Source organism: Thamnophis sirtalis, unplaced genomic scaffold (genome assembly GCF_051295495.1).
Source record: "Thamnophis sirtalis isolate CommonGarterSnake01/CBP01778 unplaced genomic scaffold, rThaSir2_p1.2 scaffold_2, whole genome shotgun sequence".
NCBI classification, from domain to species: Eukaryota; Metazoa; Chordata; class Lepidosauria; order Squamata; family Natricidae; genus Thamnophis; species Thamnophis sirtalis.
The window spans coordinates 146,752,087-146,761,785 of NW_028261382.1; positions in this window are offsets into that span (position 1 = coordinate 146,752,087).

Consider the following 9,699-nt stretch of genomic DNA (forward strand, 5'->3'; position numbering starts at 1 on the left):
CAGAAAAGGGGTGGAGGTGTCACCATTGTTATCCGAGAGTCCGTAGTACCTCGTAGGATCCCTGCTCTGGAGCTTGTCGGGTGTGAGTCCCTGCTGGTGAAGCTGGACCTCAAGGGTCAAGTGGGCTTGCTGTTAACGTACCTGCCTCCCAACAGCGTTGCAGCAGCCCTCCCCTCGCTCCTCGAGTCGGTAGCCGAGCTGGCAATTGAGTTCCCCAGGCTTATGGTTCTGGGGGATTTCAATTTGCCTTCACTCGGTGAACACTCTAATGGAGCGCAGGAGTTCATTGCTTCCATGACAGCCATGGGCCTCACCCAAGTAATCCGGGGCCCAATTCACTTGGCGGGTCACATGCTCGACCTCGTATTTCTCTTGGAGCAGTGGAGTTGTGACCTTGGTCTGAGGGGTAGTGAGATCTTACCCCTGTCATGGTCAGACCACTACCTACTGAGGCTTGACTTTCAGAGACCAAACCCCCACTGTAGGGAGGAGGAACCGACCAGGTGGTTCCGCCCCAGGTGACTTATGGACCCGTCGGGTTTTCAGACAGAGCTTGGGGTTATTCCTGATACTCTCGCCCGCAGTCCGGTGGAGACTCTGGTTGCTGCTTGGAATTCAGCAGCGACAGAGGCTCTTAACCGGATTGCGCCTTTACGGCCGATCTGAGGCAGTGGATCCAGGAGGGCCCCTTGGTTTACTGAGGAACTCCGGGAGATGAAGCGCCGAAAGAGACGCCTAGAGCACTGATGGAGATCCAGTAAGTGCGAGTCGGACCGAGCACTTTTAACATCTAGCATCAGAGTCTACATCTGGGCAATTAGGACGTCAAAAAGAACACACATTGCCTCTCTGATTGCTTCTGCTGAGTCGCGCCCAGCCGCCTTGTTCAGGATAACCCGTTCCCTCCTAAATAGGAGGGATACGAGCGATCCTTTGCAGGGCAGAGCTGAGGACTACGTCCAATTCCTCGCAGATAAAGTTGCTCGGTTTCGGGCGGACCTGGACTCCAATCCCGCAGAACCAGCTGAGGCACCAAGGGATAATCTGGTAGGACATCACTGGATTGATTTTCAAGCTGTTACCCCTGAGGACGTGGACAAGGCCATGAGAGCTGTAAGTGCCTCCACATGTGTACTGGACCCGTGCCCCTCCTGGCTGGTTGTTAACAGCAGGGAGGTGACACGGGGCTGGATCCAGGCGGTTGTTGCCGCCTCCCTTCGGGAGGGGGACTTTCCCCCCGCATTAAAGGCGGCGGTGGTGAGACCCCTCCTGAAGAAACCATCTTTGGATCCAGCCGTCCTAAACAACTATCGTCCAGTCTCCAACCTCCCCTTTGTGGGGAAGGTTGTTGAGAAGATGGTGGCCTTTCAGCTCCAGCGGTCCTTGGAGGAAACCAGTTATCTAGATCCCTTCCAGTCGGGCTTTAGGCCTGGCTACAGCACGGAAACCGCTTTGGTCGCATTGATCGATGATCTCTGGAGAGCCAGGGATGGAGGTCATGCCTCCATCCTAGTACTCCTTGACCTCTCTGCGGCTTTTGATACCATCGACCATGGTATCCTTCTGCGACGACTGCGGGAGGTGGGGGTGGGAGGCACTGTCTTACGGTGGTTCTCCTCTTACCTCTCGGACAGGTCACAGTCGGTGTTAGTCGGAGGGCAGAGATCGACCCCTAGGCCCCTAACGTATGGGGTGCCGCAGGGTTCGGTCCTGTCCCCCCTCCTCTTTAATATCTACATGAAACCGCTGGGTGAGATCATTCGACGGCACGGGATAAAATACCACCAGTATGCGGACGATATACAGCTGTATCTGTCCGCCCCGTGCCAACTCAATGAAGCGATGGACGTGATGAGCCAGGACCTCGAGGCTGTTAGGGACTGGATGGGGGTTAACAAGCTTGTACTCAATCCAGATAAGACTGAGTGGCTGCTGTGCTTCCCTCCTACTTATTGGCCAAGTGTTCCATCTCTCAGGCTGGGGGGTCAAATAGTACGCCCCTCAGATAGGGTCCGCAACTTGGGAGTCCTCCTGGACCCACAGCTGACTTTTGAACACCATTTGTCAGCTGTGACCAGGGGGGCATTTGCCCAGGTTCGCCTGGTGCACCAGTTGCGTCCCTACCTGAACCGGGAGGCTCTCACAACAGTCACTCGTGCCCTTGTGACCTCTAGGCTGGAGTACTGCAACGTGCTCTAAATGGGGCTGCCCTTGAAGAGTATTCGGCGACTTCAGCTTGTCCAGAATGCAGCCGCGCGAGCGATCGTGGGTGCGCCTCGATTCACCCACGTAACACCTATCCTCCGCGAGCTGCACTGGCTGCCTGTTGATCTCCAGGTACGCTTCAAGGTGCTAGTCATCACCTATAAAGCCCTTCATGGTATTGGATCTGGGTACTTGAGATCCCACAGACTAGGCCTCCTCCGAATTCCATCAGCTGGCCAGTGTCGACTGGTGACTACCCGGAGGAGGGCCTTCTCTGTGGCTGCTCCGACCCACTGGAATGAACTCCCCATGGAGATTCGTACCCTCACCACCCTCCAGGCCTTCCGCATAGCCCTTAAAACCTGGCTGTTCCGACAGGCCTGGGGCTAAAGACTTGCAGCCCCACTTCGAATGGTATGATTGTTGTGTTTTTAATTGTGTATGGTTTTTATGTTTTGTAACTTGTCTGCTTTTCCCCTCCCTTGAGTTGTGAGCCGCCCTGAGTCCCTTTCAGGGAAAAGGGCGGCATACAAATAAAGCAAAATGAAAATGAAAAATGAAATCATCGAAATACAGGACCACAACAGGGAGCCCATGGAGCTAATGCTCCATGAAGCTCTGGAAGATCCCCGGGGCCACGGAAACGCCGGATTGGAGGCGACAACAACAAAAAGGCCCACAATGGGTGATGATGGTTTGGGCAGCCACCGCATCGTCATCCACTGGGAGCTGCTGGTAGGCCTGCGCCATATCCAGTTTTGCAAAGGTGCAGCCCCGCCCCAAGGAATGGAGCAGGTGCTGCACAACAGGGACTGAATAGGGGTTTGTCTGGAGGGCAAGGTTGATGGTTGACTAGTAGTCAGCGCAGATCCTGACCGACCCGTCGGGCTTGACAGGGACCACAATTGGGGTCTCCCATCACAAATGGTCGGCGGGTTCCAGGATGCCCTGCACCAGCAGCTTATCAAGCTCGGCATCATCCTTGGCCCGCAAGGCAAAAGGCACCCTGCGAGCCTTCAGCCGAATTGGTGCAACCTGGGGATCGAGGTTGAGGGAGATGGGGGTGCCCCTGTAGGAGCCCAGTTGGCCATCAAAAACATCCCCGAATTCCGCGAAGACGTCATCCAAAGAGGGAGAAAGGGCACCCACATGATGGATCCCTCCAATTGACAACCCCAGGGGAGGGAACCAATCCAACCCTAACAGGGCAGGCAGGGGCTTTTGCACTATCAGGACAGGCAGGTGGCCGTGAAAGTCCCCATAGTCAACCCAAATGGGGAAAGAACCCAGGTTGGGAATAAGAGTCCCTTGGTAGTCTCTGAGGGAGGTGTCCACTGTCTGCAGGTGGTCACGGCGGACACGGGGACACAGGTGGGAGAAGGTGGACCAGGACAGCAGGGAGTGGGAGGAGCCAGAGTCCACCTCCATGCGGCAGGGCTGACCTTCCAGCTGAAGGGCTGCAGAGACCTTCCTCGCTTCAGCGGACGCGTGGCTAACGATCTCTCCGGCAATCTCCGGCTGAGTGACAGTGTAGCAGTCTTCAGCCCACCTCGCAGGCCATGGAGGCTTGCAGTGCAGTTGCAGCTGAGTTGCGGCAGGCTGCGGAAGGAAGGAAGGCGCAGGCAGCGAGGCACAGCAGACCTGTGCGATGTGGCCTTTCTTGCCACAACGACGGCAGACAGTGCCCTTGAAGGGGCACGCAGAGCGGGTGTGTCTGCCGCCACAGCCCACACAAGCAGACGAGGCTGGAACAGCTGGCTGAGGGGGAGGCCGCCAAGGTTGGGCACGGAGTTGAGCCACTTGCTCATAGCATGGGTCTTCCAGTGGCACCAGTTCGTCAATGAGGCAAGCTTGAGCAGCCGGAGGAGGGCACGGAGGAGGTGGAAGTGGAGGAGGCGGGGGAGGTTGAAGCTGATGGAAAGGCTGCAGGCGCTGCATGTCGGCCGTGGACTGCTCTGAGAGCTCGACTGCTCTGGCTTCATCCACTGCTGCAAGATGATCTCTGGGTGAGACAGGAAACGGCGGTGAAGGCGAATGTCTTTGACCCCGCAGACAAACTGTTCTACGAGGTTGTCCTCCAAGTCCCCGAAATCGCATTGGATTGCCGTTACGCATAAGGATTGCAGAAACTGGCTGATGGATTCCGCCGGTTTCTGGACGCATTGGCGGCATGCATAACGGGCAGGCGATGTGAGATGGTGTGGGCGCATAGTGATTTTTTAGCTTCGCCATCAGCATCTCCCAGCTGAGCTGATAAACCAGCCGAGGGGAGGCCAGGGCCCTCGCAAAGGCGAACATAGTCGGCCCGCAGCAGCTAAGGAAGAAGCTGCACTTCTCCTCTGGTGGCAGGTTATGATTCTTTGAGGCTATGAGGTAGCACCCAAAGTGCTCGAGGAACCCAGCCCACGACTCACCAGAAGTCCCAAATGGAGTGAACAGTGGTAAAGCAGCAGCCATGGTTAGATCTTGAGGTGAATCTCTCGCAACAGCGGTAGAAAGAGAAAAAATGTTTGTCGGTTTGCAGAGTCGTCGGGTGCTTCGCAGTTTGAGCAGCAACGCAGCTGATTTTCCTCTCGTTTAGTCCTAGGCGCCAATTATTGGAATCACCAGCATCCCACCTTCGTCACCAGTTTTGAGGATCGGTGGAAGGACGAGACGAGAACCAGGACTGCCAGAACAAGAGGTTTATTTACGTAGAACTATTTACAGGCGATTCAGCACCATCTCTGCTTGACAGCTATTTAAACAAGCTGTCAGAGCAGGAATAACCAATGGGCGAGCTGTCATCGACTAGCAGCTGATGATGCCGCGCCTTACAGAGCGCCTCTAGTGGCTAGCAACAGGAGATGCTGTGCCCTAGCCAGTCATTTATGAAGATATTGAAGAGTACTGGACCTAAGATCCTACTTTGTGGTAGCCCATTGCTGTGGATGTGATGTGGAAGGGGGCCTGTGCTGCCTTTAAAAATTGATTTCTGGAGGTCATGACTTCTATTATTTTGCTGACAGGTGTAAAGTAATTTGGAGCTGACCATGGGGAAGATATCAGAGAGCCATTAAGGGAGGAAGGATTAGTGACCTATTAAGGAGGAACTTGGAAAAGAGGTTATATATTCCAAATAATAGAGTGAAGCCTGAGAAAGATATTCCAAATAACCCCACATTGTTTGTATTTTAAATGAGAGACAGAAACTTGGACAGGGGCTTTCAAAATTCTGCTCATAAACCCTACAACGGCAAAGTTGTGGCACTCCCGGAATCCCTCTGGTGTTTGTTTCTTGATCTGGCCTACTTCAAAGGATTGGCTCTGGTTTTATTTTGTAGGGTGATCAGATCAGAGCTGACCTAAAATATACTGCATGAAGATAAAAAAAAATATGCCTTCTCCACCTACTCCAAAGTCAAAGTCAGGTTATTTTTGTAGAAAACCCTACAAACTCTGTTCTGTGGAAGTAAAATACTTAAACAATAAATAATAGTTTCCTTTTCAAAATTTTAAAAAATCAGCTGAACAAAGACTTAATTCTCACTAACTTAACCTATCAGGTACTTATTATATTATCTCTGTACAATGTTAGCTCCATGTAATGTTAGCTGAAATAATGCTTTGCAAAAATTATAAACACCCAGATTTAAAGAGCTGAGACTTAATTACTAGCTTTCAGTCCCAGGCACCCAACCTGATTATATATGTCTCCGTTAAAATAGAAGGAGAGTTTAGAATTCTACAAGCAACTATGCACTCATCTTCTTTTCAGGAGAGGCAAGATAAATCTCTTCTTGAACGTTCTGGAAATTAGATATTACCTTTCTTTGTAATTCTGCACAATAACAGGAGTTTTAAAAATGGAAGCAGGAAAAACCTGAACAGATTTTTTTTTACCTATGGGAAGATACTGATAATAACAGGTTCATTCATTTTAAAAGGGAGCAATATGTCTGATTAGACTTCCACTAATGGTTTTTTTTAAATCCCACCTTTCTGCAAATCTTTCAGAAAAAAATGTAGTTTGATAAATATAAGCGCCGTCACTATCATTTTATCAGAGATTTTAATACACAGCAGAAGTTACTCGCTTGCACAAAGCTTCTTTTTATATAGATTTTTGTTATAAATGTATATGTTGCAATGCATATTTGTTTATAAGCATGAAAAAGACAACATAGGTGATTTAGAAGATGGTTTAAACCAATGAATGCTGAGAGGAGAAAAAGAAGATTGTACTTATACTGTTGAGTTGATCTACAAATGTAGATAAACTACTTGTTCTGAAATACATTGCATGCTGTCCAGCATAAAGCAAACTTGCCCTCATATGGAAGTTTTAACAGAACATTATGCAGCTGAGAAGCCACACAAATGGATAATATGTTCTTACAATTATATGCAATGTTATTTCTGCAATGCTAAATCCTGAAATTAAGGCTTAGAAGCTACTGAATGTGAACAACAGTATCAGTGACAAAGCAAAGCAGCTTACTGCTCTAATCTTGCTGATTAAAACCTACAAACAAATGGAAGGTTGGGTTTGGTAAAGAATATCTAGCTTTAGAGTCATGAAGTTCAGCTGTGATAACCTTCACACCTGAAGGTACCACTGTTTTCACTCTCCAAACTCTCAGAAGCAATCTAAGGACATGCTGCTTCATTTTTGCTGAACTAAAACGCTGGGAACAAGGTGCCAAAATCACTATTCTACACAAGGAAAAAGAATCAGCAAAAAGTCACTTCTCTGGTTGGCTTCTTAGGGACAGAACAGATAATGACAAAAAGATCAAAACTCTTATCAACTTCACCTCTTGCCTTTTCTAAAATGCTGCTACACAGAAAGTAGCCAGCAGAACAATTAAATTATTTCCCTCAGAGAACTTTTTTTTACAGGTGTGAGAATTAAGAAATATAACCTATTGATCTATTAGATTCAATAAGTCCTATGGATAATAGAATGCCCCAGACAGTGATGGATTCTGGATCCCATTCCAACCGGTATGGTTAGAACTGGCTCAGTGGCGTCCACATGTACGCGTGCAGTGTATGCATGTCTCTTAGTGCCTCCGCGAGCCTCCACGACACTCCAGCTGCTCAGCAGAGCATTACGCAGGTGCTGTAGGCGCCGTGCACATGCATGGAAGTGCCGAAGACTTAAAAGACTGGTAAGGAGCTCGTGTGGGCGGGTGGGCCTTCTGGAGCACCATACCGGAACGGTATCCGGTGCTCCGGCAGGCTCCGGTACGCTTGTACTGGGGCGTACTGCCTGCAACCCACCACTGGCCCCAGAAGAAAGAGATATGAACCAAAGTTTTCAGCTAGGATGACTTCAAAATTTACTAGAAATATTTGTAATCCTGCTGAACTGTTGCTAACAGTGAAATATGTTTTTTTGTAAAATATGCACTTGTATAGATTTGTTTAAAACAGGAAGATTGAAACTGTTGAAAATGAGAAATTGAAAGTAATGTACACGGGTGTTCACAGAAAGTGACAGCTAGTGAGATTGTGAAACATGTATGTGGTTAGAAGAACAGTATAAAGGATTCAAGATCAGCTTGGAGCTCTTTGATTTATAGCAGTCCTTGTACGACTTGCTATATCTCATTGGCCCTCTGCATTAATATGTTAATGCAGTGTATTACTGCTATTATATCTTTTATATCTATTCATTTCTAATGTTCCAAATTATTAGAAACAATAACCTCTGATATTAAGGTAAGAATTTTTGCTTTTGTTGTTCCCTTTGTTTCCTATTGGAATTTTCTTATAACACAGGTAAATTGATGATGATGATGATGTTGATGATGATGATGTTCCTTCTTACTTTGCAGTGAATTTAATTGTACCACACCTGACTGAGCCTACAAAAAAAATCAGCCCAATTCTCCTGACCTTGTAGAAGCCCAGAGCTTTCAACTCAACTCTGCACTCTTGTGAGGATCTTACTATCAGAATAAAAGAAGGGGATGGGATTTGAGAATTATGGACACAACCTAATTTTTCAGGCAAAATAGAATAGAAACCATAATGAAATGAATAATCCCTACTCTCTCAGTCCTAAATATTTTAGTCCATTTAAAATATTCAAGATGAAAAAATGAAATAAATGAAAAACTAGGTATCGTATGTTTATCAAATGCCTTATCCAGTAAATACTAGATTTAAATAGAAAGGGATGGTGTTCCCTTTTATCCTTATAAACAATTGATATTGCCATAGTTGGAAGGATATATTTGAGCAAGTATTTTAAAGACCTGTTTGAAAATTATTTTGAAACTAGGAGTGCATGCAATAGCTTCTATGTTTAATTGACCGGTTTGATCCTGTTAAATAAACTTATTTAAAAGTCAATTGGTTAATTGTATAACAAAATTGTATGCAAACTATTTTTGGTACCTAATGGATATAAATTCTTCCAAACATTTCACTTTTCTTTTTTTTCTTTTTTTCAATCAATAAAAACCAAAAGTAATTTAAAAAGTAATCTCTGAATTCCTGTGTTTCTCTTCCTAGTTTAATATATTTCAAGGATCACTAGCTGCCATAAGAACCTATATTCATTTGAAATGTGCCCTAAAATTAATTGCAGCTTCCAAGTAGAATTTAAGTATAAACCCATGCAGAGTTGTCCAAATGAAACACGATAAGGTGTGAGTGACTTTGAGAAGGGTCTCCAGATTCCTAAAATTGGCACAAAAAATGAAATTGTACAAAATACTGCCATCTTCTCTTCAAGCAGGATCTGCAAATCTAAAAGGATTGCCAAAACATGAATCACTTCCAACTTGCAGGTGTATTATTCTTTGAGGAATCTACCAGCCTCTGCAATAAAAACCTGTTGGAAGAAATGTCCATCTGGGTTCAGTTTCAAGTGGGGAGAAAGACACTGGAAACATGGAGGTTGTTTGGAAAGATGGTTTAATGGTGGACAGGAGCATGTGGTTTGAGGTCCTGGGCAATTGAGACATGGGTGTGTGTGAGAGAGAGACAGAGAGAGATAGAGATCTATACTTTCTCTTGGGGTTTGAACTTGCTTCCTATTCCTGTGGCAAGGGCATGTATACTGATTAGTTGTTAGGCTCCCATGGCGCCATGCAGGGGTAACTTTGTAGGCTGTCTTGAGTACCAGGCTTGGTTGAACCTAGCTGGGTGTTGCAATCTTCCCAGATGCCATGTGGTGAGGTGGGTAGAGGGCTAATCCTATTATGTCCTGAGGTCTTTTTTTTTGTACATAAGGTGGCCTTTTGTTTTGTAGATAGGTTGGCGCAGTCTTTAGGTAGCTATTAACAAAGGTGGGAGTTGCTTTCCAAGAGCATGTTTCTCATTTTCTCATCCAGGGAGGCATAATATTCTGCCTTTTTAAGATTTCCTAGAATATTTCATTCCTCTAGGAGAAGGGTGGGTGCTAACTTTCTACAAACCTATATCATTTTGAAATGTACACTAAAATTAATTTCAGCTTCCAAGTAGTATTTAAGTAGTCCAAATTAAACATGATAAGGT